The sequence below is a fragment of the Lagopus leucura genome, unplaced genomic scaffold (assembly GCF_019238085.1).
Source record: "Lagopus leucura isolate 7727_CA_CO unplaced genomic scaffold, USGS_WTPT01 Super-Scaffold_100029, whole genome shotgun sequence".
Classification (NCBI taxonomy): domain Eukaryota; kingdom Metazoa; phylum Chordata; class Aves; order Galliformes; family Phasianidae; genus Lagopus; species Lagopus leucura.
Genome location: NW_024962280.1, coordinates 6,568,652 through 6,586,007, shown reverse-complemented (window position 1 = coordinate 6,586,007; position 17,356 = coordinate 6,568,652).

Sequence of the window (17,356 nt, the reverse complement as noted above, 5' to 3'; positions counted from 1 at the left end):
TACAAGATACAGGAAAAAAATGGACTTCTTATGCAGATAATTTGTATAGCTGTTACCTCAGGCAGAAAAATTGAAGGGTCAGACAGTCATTTGAAAGGTCACAGAAAGAGAACTCAAAGCAATTCCATTCTGACTTCCTACCAGACTTATAATGAGAAAATATTTAGTGATACCATGAAAATTGGTAGAACTTTAACCTCTCCACAATAAGAACAGTCTTGTCCCCAGAAAATCAATAGCTGCATCCTCATTACGACCAGTCACTAAGGCTAAAATTGTGACTTCTGGCAATACAAAATTTGGGATTTTTGTTCTGTACATATTTATAAATATCAAATCATGAAAAAAAAAAAAAAATTCAGGGAGATGTGGCATTAATGCAAAGCTAACAGCAAACACCAGAATACCATCAGCAATAGAATTCTAAAGATTCTCACTCTGTTTTTACAGACTTCAGTATTTTCTTCTAACCTGAATATGAACCATAGTGCCATGCTAGAAATTGTCCCATTCACACCACAAAATTAGCAAATCAGCAATGCACGCTCTACACTTAAATTTATTGGTGTGCTGTCAGCCCTGTACATACCAAAGGTCTCCTATTAGAATTCTAAGATATTTGAAAAGCACCAGGACTCTCAAGAGTACTGCTGCACACATGGTTCACTGTGGCTATAAATACTGTCTGTTTTCTGAGGTTCTCTATGGCTCAGTTCCTCTCTTTAGAGAAATAATTCAGGGCCATTACCCAGCCTACCTTACAGAGATGTATCAAGCAGTTATATTTACTGATGCTTATCAAGGGCTTCTAGGTTTTTAGACTAAAAGTGAAAGAGGGAAACGAGTCTTGAAATATTGGGAATTGTTAACTATTATAAAACAGCAAGTTATTATTTTCGAGGCATAGGACAGGAAATCTTGCGCCATTAAAAATTCTCCTGTACATACATAGCATGAAAGAAGTGGAGAAAGAACATATATGTGTATACTGGGAAGGAATCTGTTTTCCAGCACATCCACAGGGATGTGTGAAAACAGCTCAACCAGTTAAGAAGCAGCTCACATCAGCACTTTCTGCAGTATGTCCCAGCCACTCCATCTCACTGAGCTTCAGCATCTTTTGCTGGCTGGCCGCAGTGAACAGAGAGAGGCAAAATGGAAGTTGGGAGAAGACATTATCTTGAGAAAGCTGCAAAGGGAATCAATCACCTTATCATTTCCTCTAGACTTGCAAGCACCCAAAAGCACAGTACAAAAGCCTGCTCATTTTCCATTCATACATGCAAGAAAAATTAATTTGCATGAGACTGTCTTTAAAAATATGTATGGGGAGTCTCAATCTAGATTCTGAAAAGAAAATCACCAAAAAACTTCAGCATATGCGATAGCTCACAAATTTTTTAGGGACCTTGATTAATGATGAGAAAGATGTGCCCTGTAGATACATTATGAGGATGTACTTTCACTCTAAAGATGCCTTTAACTCTTCAGTTTTTACCAGCACTCCCATAAAGTCTTAGCAAAAACAACAGCAACACATAAACCAACTCAACAACGACAAACAGAAGCACTGAGTACAACCCATTCGTGTGCAGGCAAATAAGTGAGAGGACAGCAGCAGCCCAAGGGTTCTGCCCTAAATACTCACTGGAGTAAGGGATGTGCAGCAGAAGCAAGGAGCTGGCTCTGGGCTCCACTGCCCCACCACACTCAGGATGTGGCAGAGAAGTGCTGTGCCCACAGTCTTATGCACACAGTGACTTTATCAGTATAGTATCCAAGGCATTCTGTCTTGTTTCCAGAATGCCATTGGAAACTGGGGCAGTAGTACCATCTCCACGTTGTAAGCTGTAAAATGCATAGGAAGGAGTCGCATTTCTGTTGTCTGTGGGAAGACCATGGCAGATTGGAAATTAAAGCAGAATTTGCATTCCTAAATTTCAGTATTTAAATTACCTCCCTAGGTGCCTTTGAAATCAGCAGGCTCCCTCGGAGGGCAGTGCAGGCTGTTCCTCTCACCTTTCGCAGTTAAGACAAAGTGCTTAACTTCGGTTTACATGAATAGCTATCAGAATCCCACCCAGCAATGCCACCTTTTTTTTCTGCATTCAGTTCCTTCCCTCTCGCAAGAGCCAGTGCCTGAAGGAAACATGGCATTTGCAATTCCACTAAGCCCACACCATATGTGTGTGGAGCTGATCTACAGAAAAAATTCCTCCTCCTGCAGTCCCCCATGAAGCAACAACAATTTGTCTGACAAATTCATGCTTTTAGAGAACAACTGGAACACAGACCAATTTGCAGTCAGCAATTTTAACGAAACAAGTTACATTCCCTATTGCAAATCTTAACACTGACGCCTCCTCCTTCTGAAGTTCCAGAAAAACAGAATTGTATAAAAAATTTTTATGAAACTTGTTGTCTGTCTGCTTTCAATTTTGCTCCCACAATTTAAAAAAAAAAACAAAAAAACAAAAACCAAAAAGAACACAGACATTGGGAATAATCCTGAGCTATGGGCAGAGAAAATGTAGTTTCATTTTGCAAAATTTGTATTCTTTTAAAAATAGTACCTCATATACTGTTAACAACCTACAGGCAGCTGTCCCAAGCATAAAGTCTAAGTAAGCTAAATGCTGTCATCCTGCAGGTTATGTTCCTGGACACTGGACTGGGATCCTCTGTGTTCTAGGCTGCTGCAATGATCCTTGTTTTTGGCTCACGCTAGTGGCATTCTTGCAAACAGTTCCGTGACACGATACAGGAGGTGGCAGAGAACACTGAGCATTCCCAGTGCTGGTCTGGTTGCAGAAGTCCTGGGAGTATGGATGTTGGTTAGCTTCCAGAAAAGCAATGGTACTTGGGTGTCTCTAATTTCTTAGTACAAGTGTAACCACAGGTACTAAGGAACCCTCAACTTCTCCCACTGCAGATCAAGTTCAAGCAACACGTACCTGAAAGGAATGACTTACCTCCAAATAATCACTGTTTGCTCCTGTTTCAAACCATCCTGCTCTCAGCAGAACCACGTGCTGGTTTCGTAAGCCCTGTTTCCAGTGGGATGGCACGTTATGTGAAGAGAGCACAACCACCTAGTGTGATCTCTGGGGTAATACAAACCAAGGAATGTGACAGCGATTCCTCATTCAAGTCAAGAGTGTGTGTTCAGAATACATCTGCTGGAAAGCCAAGCAATGGCAAAGACAAGAGACAGACAAGCTGCTGCACCCCTCGGTGCGTGCACAGTCAAGCAGTATGCAGCAGTTCATTTCAGATGCACACAGTATATTTTCAGCACTGTTACCTGCTTTGTCTAATTAGTGTTTTTTCTAATTTCATAACTGGCAGTAACCATGTGGTAATAATTACTTAGGAAGAAGCTTATCATAGCCAGGAGAGAGAGAGAGAAGGCATTTTGCTTTAAAATCTCCGAATTGGAGATTCATTAATAGAAATTATAGTATGCACACTACGCAAAAATACACAGAATTATCTGGAAATGAGTAGTCAGCAAAGGGCAGGTAGACTATGCTGATGTCTCTGGATGATATGTATCTTTTGCTGCCTTAGCTATTCTCAGCACTTGCTTTTGTCAAAAAAATAAATGATGCTTTCTGAAAAATTCACAGGCGATCTAATGCTTGTTGCAGATTTACAACTGAGAATTTAAGGTATTTTTCTTCAGACTGGGGTACAGGCAGAGTTTAATCCTTGCACATGCTTTATCTGGGAAGCACTGATATTATGTAAACATCTGGGATTTAAGATGATGAATTTTTACAAAAATCTGCAATTTAAATAAAAATTGATTATATTTCTCTGTAAAACCTTGCATAAAATCTGTGCCAGTAAACTAAGGATGCCTGTTCTCCTTACTTGTTTGCATTAGGCCATCCTTTCTGTGATCAAATGCTTTTCAAACATTTTGTAAGGGACAACCAATTTTAGATGGCTTCCTGGCAAGACTGAATTTCACTCTTCTGTGATAGATAATCCTAACATCAAATCAGCCTTCTTCTAAAACAAACAAGCAAGCAGTCAGCTGTCCAAGGATCCAATCTAATTTCACATTGCTGGAGCATCCTTGCTCTCAAAGCTACCCTGCCAAGCTCTCTTCCCTACTGATGGAAGGGGCCGGGCTCTCCAGGTGCCAGCAGCATGAAATAATAGAACTATATAACTACTCCAGCGTGGAGTGTGACATCAGATGTATCATTGCAAGCCAGAAAATCCATCAAATTGTGACTTTGTTCCTTCAAACACTCATTTACTACACATCACTGAGCTGCTTATTTAATATTTATGCAAACTCATCGCGATGTTACACTAGGCCTAAGAAGCAATAAGGGCAAAGACAAGTTATATCTAAGGAGACTAAACAGAATCCTAAATACATAAAGGAACATTTGTTTCTACTTCGGACATAAGACCAACTTTAGCTTACAGCTCCTTTTGAGAGTCCCCAGGAGTGATACTTTTGAAAGTCTTCATAAACCTATGCTGACACACAGAGCTCCTAGGACTAATCTTTGCACAACAAAAAGAACTGGTGAGGTACTGCAGGGAGCAGTGCTGCGCAGCTCAGCATGGGCACAAGCAGCTGGAAACAGTTGGAAGCAGATGGGTGCTGCTAGCTCCCTTCAGAACATTTCCATTGATCAAAAGCATACAGAGCAGCTCAGATGTACGTGGGCTGTTTTACAGAGGACAAGAGAAAACAAAGGAAAGCCCTTTCCTTTTGTGTTCCTCCCAGTTCCCTAAAGGAAGATGTTCTGGATGTAACCAAATGCAACCACCCAACTGGTGTTTCTCAATTGCAGTTTCCTCTCCAGCACAGTTTCTAAATTGGAAGCACAGTACAAACCCAACTGCCTTCCAAATTGTTCTGTGTGGCACAGCAATCAAACCCCTCAGATGCCACACTGCTGATCAACCCAGCCCTTACGCTGTGGGCTCCCTCTTAGGAAAGTCACAAACGCCATAATTATTTCAGCTCAAGCTGTTTATGATGCCAGAGGATTGGATCAGAATTCGTGTTATTTGATCATTTGGTTTTGATCAGAATTCACTTTGTGGAAGGCAAAAGATAAAAGAAAGGAAATTCACTTTGATCAGAAGTTATTTTGCATAATCTTGATTACAGGACTTCATCACTATTTACAAACTACAGCAGTGGTATCTGGCTTACACTTTACCATCCTAAGTAATTGATATATCAAATAAGCATAAAAATAAAATCCCTTTAACTCTTGAAATTTTAGAGGTGTTTGAGATACAGATAATGTCTTACTAACAATTTCTCCCTTAGAATTATTACATTAATTTTATTATTCCTGTCATGCTCCGTCTGTTTAATTGGATAATAACTGCAGAGACACTGCTGCCATGTAAATATGTACAAGCACCTAACGGTGTTTATGCTAAGGACTCCGTATGCTTTCCTGGTTGAATGGGAACACGGTATTTTGAGTGTGCAGCAAAGGGTGACAAGTTGCTTCATAAGCTCATCTGAATGGAAAGAGCAGAACAGAAAGTGAATAAATCCTGATATCTGACCATTGCATTGAAATACTGCTGCTAATAACATGAGTGAGGGTTAAAAGTTGACCACAAAATAGTATAGGGCTTGCTTTAATAGCATGAGGCCTTCTCCCGACTACTCCTACTGTCACTAGCCATGCTCTTTTTCTTTCTTTCCTTGTGTTTGCTAGATCAATGTAGTGGTGAAAAAGAGGGATGAATTATCTGAGTACAGAGACCAATAACTTCAGCTTTTCCCTCCTCACACTGTGCCTGTATTTATGCCACGACACAACAGGCTCCCAGGTCATGTGTCAGTCAAGAAAAGCACAGCTTGTTGCTTCCTAACCCAGCAGAATTCACACACAAACAGGAGGTGAAGCACAGTGACCACAGCCTTCAGTCAAGCTGCTTAGCAAGGCTCAACTTGAAAGCAGCCCAATTTCTCAGCAACTTCATTGGTTTCTGGAGTTTGTATTTAACATCAAGAGCAGCTTATAAACATTTATTTTATGGACGTGTCCTAGTGGACGACCTGCAATATATCAGTGTCATTGATCCCTGAACACAGCAGTGAGATGGTGTCAGCACTTGCCAGGACAGCACTCAGTTTGACATCCTTTATAATAAAGTTAAGCACCATCTGAGAGCAATATCATTTGAAGCTCTCATAGAGGAGTTATCAGATTCTCTGAGTTTTATAACAGCTTGACTTGCTTCAACTGAATATTTGAAATGCAAGGGAACCCTTTCTAGAGGACTGACAATTGTCTCTCACAGAGAAATCAAGAGGGAAGGGCTGTACAAGTATAAATATTCTCATTACAACGTATTAACAAATTCAAAGAAATGGTGCCTTTTCACTGCAAGATTGTGAGGTAGCACCAAATTAAGAGGTATTTGCTTGAAGCCCTTCAGCACGCAACAAAAAATGTGCTGCTGAACTCTTTACCCACCAAAGTGACCAGTTCAAATCTAACATATAAGAAGGAAATACACTGGCACTCTCAGGTGGTGTTTGAGATTTGGGCTGTTCAAAGCAGTTAAGCACTTTATAAAAGAACCACTGACAATTCATGATGTCATTTTGCATGGCTCCACTCCATGTCTGTACACAAGCCCTTAATGCAAAATGGGAAAACTTACATTTTCCCCCCTAAATTTAATTGCTCATCTCTCAATTTCCTTTCCTCGTGACATCATTCCAGAAATACTGCTGCACAGTTCCATAGTCATCTTCTTAAGGTGCTGTGCATGCTTGGGAATTTTCCATAAAAACAGGTCAGTGCATTTTTAGATTCCCTTAACTTTATTTATTGATTTAAGAGGATATGAAGACTAGGCATAAGTGAAGAGAGCTTTGTAGAAATGGTATTTTTATTAGATCAGCTGATAAAGCATGAAAAAACAAGCATGCGTTTGGACATAGGGTGTCTTCTTCAGCAAAATCGAACTCAACACAGGCAATTTCAGTTAAATCTTATTATATTGATGCAGTGCTATTACAAAATGGCTGCAGAACTGGGAAGCTAAGTAAAAAGAGGAGTAAGGTGAAGGTTTCTTCACTTAATTGGGAATTCCAACATTCCACATGAAGCCAAATGAAATGTCTCAATCACAATTATGAGGAAAAGAGCAGAGGATTTATTCTGACCCACTCTTCCTCCCCTCAAGTGCTCATCAATGCTCATCAGTCTGGCTCTGGCTGCTGCTTCTAGTTTTAACCCTGACAAAAACAATAATTACTCTGATGCTGCTGTACAACCATAAAGATACTATTGCCAGCATTGTTCTACTCTTACTAGATGTGTAAAAGAAATAGTGAAATACCATCATTTTTATAGACTTATTCCTCTCCCAGAAATATGAGAGATATCCAAGTGCGGATAGTTAGTGTGACTGCAACAGGCTGGGAAAGAAAGTGCAGTGAATGAGAGGCTATCGTGTAGCTTCACTATTTCAGGATCTAATGGTAACAGAGCACCTGCCCTGAAAATGAAGATTAGGAGAGGGAACCAAGCAAGGCCAGGAAAAATTGCTGAGGCCAATAGGGAAAAGGTTAGGGAGCAATAAAGACAAACTTCCTCAGTGCTGAGACGACTAAGAAAAACTTAAAAATTGATGAGACTATACAAAATACCAGCCTGCAATCCCATTAGCAAACAAAGACCAGCCTCCACTGTGATTCCTGGCAGTGCCTCCAACACCTTACTATTAGATTTTTCCACACTGCAATACAAGAACTGCACAAATAAGCAAAACTCTACTTTTTTTTTTCTTATAAACAGCAGAAAAACAAGTCAGCAGTGTCAGTCAAAATTATCCTAATTAACTTACAGTTAATTAAATGTGAAACTCCTGACGAACCAGGTATTTATTAGATGAACTGCAAACAAGTTCCATGCAGCATTAGTTATTGCATCAGTGCAATGTTTCTACTCATCTGCATCAAGTACAAGACTTGGCTTTTTTAATTCTGAGTGTTCCTAAAAGCAGGACCACAAAAACAGCACAGTATAACAAAAGGCAGAACGATCATCCAGCACACAAAGCTATAGAAAACAAAAAGATGCGGTGGTAGAAGACAAGGTCCAACAGAACATCAAAGCTGACACTGCTTGAACAGCATGGGAGGAACGTAGAGAGTACTGAGAATGACACTGTTCTATTTTCTTCCTAGGCTACAGCTTCCAATGTTCATTAATAGAAAATATTTCTATTCAGTATTCATTAAGCAGAAAATGAATGGGGAGAAAAGGTCTGGTTGGTTTATTCCTATCTCTGGTATTAGTTTGCGAAAACCGCAGGCACGTTATTCATCATCTTATAATAGGGCACTGCCTACAACACAGAAGGCAGCGTATTTCTATTTCACATGGCTCTAGAGGCTACTATGGAAAGAATAACAATATTGCCTCCAGACTGTAATAAAAGAGACTCACTGAGCTCAAAAACAGGTTTAGTTCTATCTGTGATTACTGTGAGATGGTACCGGCAATGGCCACTGCTCCTGGCTCTTCTCTGCCCTCATCATCATGCACCTACTGCAATTAATGACACAAGGATTAAAGTTCACTGGCAAGATAAAAGAAAAAAGGCTATTTCTGCATCTTCTCTGCTTTTGTACTTTCGCTTCCCTTGCCTTTGAATTAGCCCAACTGTAAAACAGGACCAAAATAGTTCTTTGTTGTACCTGCAAGTGTTACTGCGGCTCTGCAGCTCAAGTACCCCGGAAGGTCACACAAGTGCTACTTAGCAGGGAAGGCAGAAGTCATAACTCCTTATTCACTGCCTTTCATCCTACAGCGCAGTGCTTTGCTAGTCTAGCTGGCAGGATCTACAGTAAGTCAATTCATTCGTGTTTTGACAAAGGCTTTTCAAGTTGCGTAATTAGAAACACAGCTTGTCTCTTCCATGTAGTGAGTTTTATCATCTGAACAACAATTTTATTATTGTGACTATTTTGAAAAAAAAAAAAATTCAGCTTAAAGTTCTTTTTTTTCTTTTTTTTCTTTTTTTTAAATAAAGAAGGAGTTAACATTTTGGCAAGGCTTTTCCCCATGAGTTAACTTTGCAACAAGCATCCGGTCAGGGGAGCAGCAGCGCAGAGGTGTGGCAGTGCTGAGCAGGGCATCCTCTAACGCAGAAGTATGCTGCTGTCTCCCAGAATCTATAGCACACTCTGGGCCACGTGCACCTGAGGGAATGAGTGCCTGAAATAGGCATTCACAGTCATTAGAAACAGGAGCCACTTAAAAAATCCAGTGCTCAGGGAAGTCTGATGTGTCTTGATTGCTTGTTTCTAGGCTAAGGAAACCCTCCATGCGAGTGCTTCTAAAGAATCAGATAGGCACCACTTTGGGTATGGAGAAGGACTAATTCTTAAGAGCTGAGGGCATTTTGGGACTGACAGGGTGTGAGTCCCCCTGTCTCAAAATATAGAAAGATGCATTCCACCATGCAACACCCAAGCTCCAGAACAGATAATTCTATTCTACCGTATCTGAGGAATCCAAACCACAATTTGCCATCTTCAAGGTGTCCCTGAACCAACGGATGTAGGACAATCTACTATATTAAGGGTATTTCCATTCCTTCCTGCTGAATTTACTCTGCAATGCATGGAATTGATTAAATATTCATAGCAACAGTCAGAAAAGCGATAAAAGCAAACTTGGATATAGCCCAGCAGCCATAGCTGTCACGTTGGAAGGGAACAATCACCTGAGTTTTAGGCTTTCTTTGCTACTTGTTTGAAAATAGATAATGAAAAGGTTAGCAAAGCAGCAGTCTGGACCTGAGGGTATTCCTTCTCAGTAGTTCTTGGTGTGCAAGTATTACAATAGGGTGAAGAAGCTTAAATAACTTTGGAAAGGACAACAGAGGATTATTCTAACTGTGGCTTTGCTAAGTAAGAAAGAGAAGGATGCTATGGTTGTGTGGACTTGGCACACTCTGAGAAGGCCTGTTAGACTGAACCGAGCAGGAAAACTAGACATGAGAACATGTATTTAATCAGTATTATAGACACAAGACGAGGTATTTCAAAGCTGTCGAAATGGAGATGTACAGAAGTAAAATGTAACGTAGTTGAGAAAATGCAAGGTAATTCATTTTAGTGTAAAGGTCCCCATCCCTTGCTAAAAACAAATGGAAGGAAAACCAAACACACACAAAGACCTTTGTGTGGTTTTGGAGAAAAGACTGTATTCCTTGGGCATTTTGATTTAGCACTTCATCAGGAAAAATACATTTAGAACTAGAGTGTCTAGAGTAGAAATTCTGTGTCTGCAGATTCACCTACCTAGGGGAAGTCATCATGACAAGAGAAAGGCAATGCATAAAAGAGGGCACATACAATATATAACATTTAATAAATCTGGAAAATAACCTGACCTGTGGACTCAATTTTGGAGACTATGTGAAGTGCTAAGGAACATGGACCACCTGCTGCAAAGCCATGCAACAGGGAGAAGGTCTCACAAACATTCAGAACCCTCCTGGTCTGTTCCACACTTCAAGGAAGTCAGAGCTCTTTCTTCAGTGAACACGAAAACAATTCTGGACGTTTCTAGCACAAACAGCATATGTCACACAACATATGACACACACAATACATATGGGAAAGTACAGAAACAAAAAAAAGCATGGTAGCATATATATTTTGGGGCTCTAGATTGAAATAGCAAGAGGTGGGCACTAAAACTTGGGACTGAAATACAGTTGTGCCAGGGAGAAGAAAGGAATATCCCTCCACACGATGCTAAGCTGTACATTGAACTTTACTACACTACTAATTGCCCTCATCTGTCAGTGTTTTACATTGAACGTGTGGAGTAAAATCACTTTGGCAATTCAGTCCACGTAATTAGCTATTTTACATCCTTTCTATTGTAAAATAATCTAGTCTCATTTTATGACTTGGAAAACCATGTGCTATCAATTTAATGATGTTAATAACTGTGCAGTGTTCCAACCACTGTCAATAGATTATGTCATGTACACAGAACAGCTTATTATCAAGAGAACAGGTCTGAGATGCAAATCAGTGAGAATTTAATTATGCTAAAATAGATGTTCTACCATTCACCAAACTATCTATTGACAACATTCAACAAAACATAAATTGGGCACAAGTTGTTAGCACATAACTGCCGCTTCTTCGGTTGTATGATTTGCATCAGTTATCCCTCCCCTGTGTACACATTCCTGCTTCAATAAACAGAATAACAAAATGCTATGAATTTCAGGTGGCTTCAGTCCAAGCAACTATGTACCTCAAAAAGGATCTTTCTTCCACGCATTTCTTGTTGTAAGTACTTCACTATGTTTTCAATGGCTTCCAAGACTCATTCTGTTCTTCTGTTCTTTTTCAAACAGTTGCCCCTAGAGTCACACCATTACATTTAAAGCTCTGTATTTTTGAAAAAAATGTTTCTAGGTTTCATGGCTGGTGAGAGAAACAGTAAAATATTTTTTAGACTTAAAACACAGAATATTTTTCGCCAATTTCCGTCATATCATTAATTAATGGATTGGTTCATATTTCCTAAAGGAATTCAGACATTTTTGAGTTTCAAAGCCACCTTAGGACAAGTGAATCTAAGACATGTTCTCTTCAAAGACCAAGTTTTCAAAAGGCACATGTCTGCTCCAGCTCAGGAATAAGAGCATAAAACTCCTCAGGATGGGAATGTTTATGTGCAAAGTGAACTGTACACTTGCACCAAGAATGTCTAGAGTACATATAAAAAGGACTTTAACAATCAGTCTTGCTTAAGATGACTTGACTGCACTTTGAAGTACGGATGACACACTAAATAGAAAGAAAAAAAAGAACCTATTTTCATTTATCACCTAAATGTATATGCAAATATATTTAGCAACTGATGTGACAGTAACATCTAAAGTAGAAAAAAAATCTTGATGATGAGGATATTCACTAAAAGCTCGAAGGTGCCAAATAAGTCTAAGTAATACACAACTACAAAAACAAAACAAAACAGTTTTTATGATCTTTTCCACTGTAAGATGGTCATGCAAGTCCATATCTCACCCACTTGGAAGTTGCCTCCATGGATGTGAACACCATAATAGAATCCATATCAATCTTGACATGACACCACAGGAAAGATTCACCATGTTGTTTCTTCACCTCCCAGGAACTGCCTGGGCTTGTGGTTTTTTTCCTCCAAATACTCCTAAATCCCAATTCTTACTGTGAAAAGCATCTTAGAGTAAGCAGCCTTTCTGTACTTAAAAGTAGCCAGATGTGAATTGCTCTTCTGGGCTTTGCTGTAGCTTCTATGTCCCAACAGCATTTGGCTTATAAAATATCTCAATGTGCATTAAGCTAGGGAAACATCTAGGGATTGCTTATTATTAAAACTCTGTAGATGTTTATTTCCTTATTCATCCTGGTTAGTTTGTCTTCATAACCTGAAAGACTTTGTAAAAGATGAGCTACATAAACTGATCCACTGCAACTTAATCTGCATTCTGAAGAGGGATTTGCATCTTACTGAAAGCTGCAAGAAGCAGATGACTTCTGGTTCTCTGAGCATGCCAGTTCACACCGTGCTTTAACCTAGTAAATTAAAACTTTTAAGTTCTCATCTCTTTCTTGTGACAGATAGATGAAGTGAGGCACCCCTTGATGAAGGGGACAGGAGTGCTGATAAGCACAAATTACCACGCTGTTGAAAGCTGGAACAGATTTATTATAACAAACATGAATGGTCAGATTTCTGTTAAATATGGAAACAAGTTTGTTTCCATAACTTCATGCAGACCACTTCTATTTGTCCTTCCAGTGTATTAATACAAGTCAGTGTGACTTCTGCATATTTCTTTTAAAACATTTTTCTGCCTCTCAAGAGTGTTCTCATTATCACCTCCCAGCCCCCCAGCTTTGGAACTTTTCTGGCCCTGCCCCTGGAGCCAGGACACAAAGCTTCAGGTCTGTACTGCATTTGAAGCCCTAAACAGCAGCAAATGTGTGCATGAACACAGCAGACAGCTCTTTTAGGCTTGCCTTTTTCTTTCTTCCCTAGTATTTTAGTGAAATCAATAGCCAGTATTAAAGTGTATGGAGAAGGCAATTATCTGAGTCAAATCTTCAACGTCAATTTGAGAAAGTCAATAGACAGCATTAACTGGGATTGGAAATATGCACATTTTCTCTTTTGTAGTCTAATTATTTTCTCAGCTTCAGTGGAATAACTGTCAATCCAAGTCCTCATGGACAACCCTGTATGACCAAAGCTCATCCTATTTACATTAATAGAATTAATGCAGCAACCTCTGAACTGAAAGCTAATGATAAATTGGAAGGTTGGTGCATTTTGGTTGTTGTTTTGTGCATAGCAGAATGGATGTATTTCACTGCATAGGAGTCAGCTGGCACAGGAGAATAGGCTGCAACAGTGGAAATATTTCTGCTCTTTTCTCCAATAAAATAATGTGTAGTCTCAGCAGTTTCTCATCCTCTGAGGAAAACTGGAAAGATTCAGGATATTGTAATCTGCAGTGAATTCAGCATCTGCTCACAACATCCTCAATAGGAAAAGTGGTTCCTTCATCATCTGCAGACAATTATAACAGAAAGACCTGCAAAACATTCAGAGATTAGGTGTTCAAGAGGAAAACACTTAGAATGAAATGTCGTTTTTTTCAAGAGCCTTCAGCTTGAACAAAAGCATCATGTAAACATAATACTTCACACTTCAGTTTCACTTCCACCTGTGCCTCTTCAATTCACTTTGCAAACCACTGAACTAAGTATCAGAACAGTCAGAAGCGTTCTGCAGATTGCAGAAAGGAGACAACCCCTGAGGTCACCACACTTGCACACTGAGCTCTGCATGTCTATCACTGACTATACACAAATATGCCTGCTTTGCACATACAAAGTAAAATTTAAAATTTTGAATACTAACGTACTCCTTTTCAAAATTAATAAAGATGAGCAAATGTGAACAGATTGACCTGCCAACCACAATAAGATCCAAGGGTGAATGGAAGTTTCAGTGCACATCTCAGAGAAGATTCAGAGCTCTGTTCCCCACAGATAAAGAGAGAAAAGCAGCTCCACGCTCAGAGACTCATTAAACTTGCCAAAATAACCTATATAATTAAGGACATCATGGGCTTAGATGCATAGACACAGCCACCAGCTTCCCAGCCCAACAGAGAATAAGATTCACTCTGCTGCCTGTCCCAAATAGAAAACAACTCAAGTTACTTAAGCTGCCTTCATCTATTGCACAGAATCAGAGAACTGATGTTGGCAGGGATCTCTAGAGATCCCATCTAGTGCAATTCCTGCCCAGAGAAGGGCTAAGCAGAGCAAATTGCTGGGGGTCACATCCACTGGAGTTTTGAGTGTCTCCAAGGATGGAAAGTCCCCAGCATCTCTAGGCAACATGTTCAAGTATTCAATTAAAGGACAAGTTGGTTCTCGGTTGATATAATACTTGTATTTCACCTTAGAGAATTCCCTTGCTGCTAATCTTCTCCAGCTCTGCCCTTCTGCCTCGTGTTTCTCATACCAACGCTTATGTCTGGTTCACAAGTCTACTACAAGCAAGAGTAGGAGGCTGACAGAAGGAGCAGTCAGAAGAATGCGGGTGGTGAAGCAGGAGACATTTGACTTGTTTCACTTGCTTGGTGCTGAGCACATACCATTTAGAAAGTCCAGACTAAACACAACATGACACACTAGAGGCAACTAATTGAAGGACAAGATTTATAGCAGTGATTTGGTAGAAATTCTTGTGTGCTAGACATGCTGCTATTGTACCTCCAACTCTTGCAGTTTACTTTTGCAGATCCTACCATATTTTTTATATCACTAATTAAAATTGCCCAAACTTCCATTGTCAGTTTTCAGTGGGATGAATCTGTAAATATGACTAAGTGTGAAGTTACAGGAAACTGTGGTTTCTGCTCAACTTTCAGTTAGCTAAAGATAAAAGATTTAACAGAGAAGACCTGGTCCCATTTTTCTGCTACACAGTAACAGACAAATTTAGATTATAAACTGCACAGTCACATGAAATTCCACTTTAAGGGAGGTAAAAAGATTTTAGCTTAAGTAATACAAAGGAACAAGTGATTTGGGTACAAAATCTGGTCTAGAATGTTCAAGTGATTCAACAGCCATTCAGACAGCAGCACTACAAAGACAAAAGAAAACCAAACTTCTTTTCCTGTTGCAAATTGCTGATTTATCCAACCTTAGCCCACGCCAGTGCTTTTCCACCTGTGGGCCACAGGTAGGGAAAACTCACAGTTAAGGAAGACTCAGGGATCATGCTGAGGGAGACTGAGAAATGGCATTAACAGAAGCAAACTCACTGCGTAGAGGTCCACACCTCCAGTGGAGGTTTGCAAGAGACCAATTCAAAACCAGTAGCCATGCTTCCCAACTAAGAGAGAATGGTCAATTGACTGATTAGAAAGCAAGCTTATGCAGTGGAGAGAAATACCCAAATCCTTGCTCATCCATGAACTTGTGTGATTCTCAGTAAATCACTCTGTTCCTGAGAGTCTGCCTGCAAAACAGGGCACACAAATCCTTACCTCTTGTGATCTGTGTGGGAAAAACTACATTAAAGAAGCGTTCTTCAAATGGATTACTGTCACTAGAGGGAGGAACAGCTGCTGACTGAATTATTTCAGAAACATTCATAAAAGAAGCTACCTCTAATTATGAGCGGATTATCTGGCTTTACCAGACCATAGAAGAAGGAATATTAGAAACAGCATCCAGTTAGCTGTGTAGGCATTTATGAGACAGCCATGAATAAATGAAAGGTTTTTGTCAGAAAAAAAAAAAAAAAAACAAAGCAAAACAACAACAACAACAAGTCAAAAAAACTGAAAGTATGTCTCAACTGCCATGCATGAGATCAATCACGGGATAAAATCAGCCTCTACATTTCCCTACATAAACTATTGTACTAAACCAAACAGCCTACAGGATGCAAGAGAAAAATCAATCAGAAGCTTAAAATGATTTGGGATACGATCAGCCACAACACAGAAGAATTTTATATTGCACTTGAATTGAAAAGATATGGGATGCATTTTAATGCCATTCTGAAGTATCTAGAACCTTCAGAACAACATTAAAATGCATCCCACATCTTTTGACAAATTCAGACACAATAAAAGCTTCTAGCATTTTAAACAGCTGGTATTCCACCACCAGTTCTGGGGTAGCATTTAGTGGAAAGGCAATGACAAAAACTGCAGAAATGGAGACATGTGGGTCTTCTCTAGTGAAGGTTTCCCAGGGGTTAGCCTTGCAAACAGCATGCCCTATCTATTGAAAATGTCTCTGCATCTTTGACTGTCTCAGATCACATAATATGGGGTGTTTTTTATAAGTCTTGGAATAACATGACTTTCTCAGTAGAAAAACAGGAAGAATATTAAAAAAAAAAAAAAAAAAATTAAAAAAAAAACCACCATAAAACCAAGAGGTAATAAAGAACTTTAAATGAAACATCTACAAGCTCCCAAGGCTTCTATAAACAATTTTGTCATTTTGAAGGAGATGACAGTTTTATCATTCAGACAGCTCTTACTTTGCCTATGAGTGATTTCTTTTAACGTTAGATAAGCAAATGAAAATAAGTATCCAGAAGCTGGACATGTGGTCAATCAAAACTCTCACTGAAATCCACAGAAACACTTCACAACACACTTTCTCTAAAATTCTGAAATTCTAATGCATCTGTAACTCATAAAGTACTAAGAGATTTCAGTGAAATAAGATTGAAAAGTTCGCTATCAAGTTGTTACAAATTGCTCCAAAGCTGATCTACCAAGTAACATTACTCTGCTGCAGCACATTGTTTCACTTCACCTTTCAACGTCTATTTTGACACATTAAATCCAACATTCATATTGCCTTTCAGAACTCCCGTCTATCACAAGTAATTGTAGTTGATCTACTGCATTTTCTGTGTGCAATACTGTGCTATTCTACGGTTTTCAAACTGCTGAAATAATATACTTTCAGTTCTTATTTTGGCAATAAATTCCTCCTGGAAAATTCAGACTTGCTCTTTGCTGTCCTGAACTCCTGTATAATTTGCAACTAAAAGGCAAACTGCTTTTTGGTTTGTTGTATTTCATTAGTAAATATAGCAAATCCTGTGCAATAGGTTTATAAAATTCAAGTTCAGCATTTTTGCTAGGGAAAAAAATCGCAAAAAAATTCCCCTTGGAGGACCTACATTAACTGGTTACACACTGCTTTTTTAACGTCTGTCCAGGCAGAATTCTGCACAACCACACCAGGGTCACTGTAGTAATTGTGGAAGTC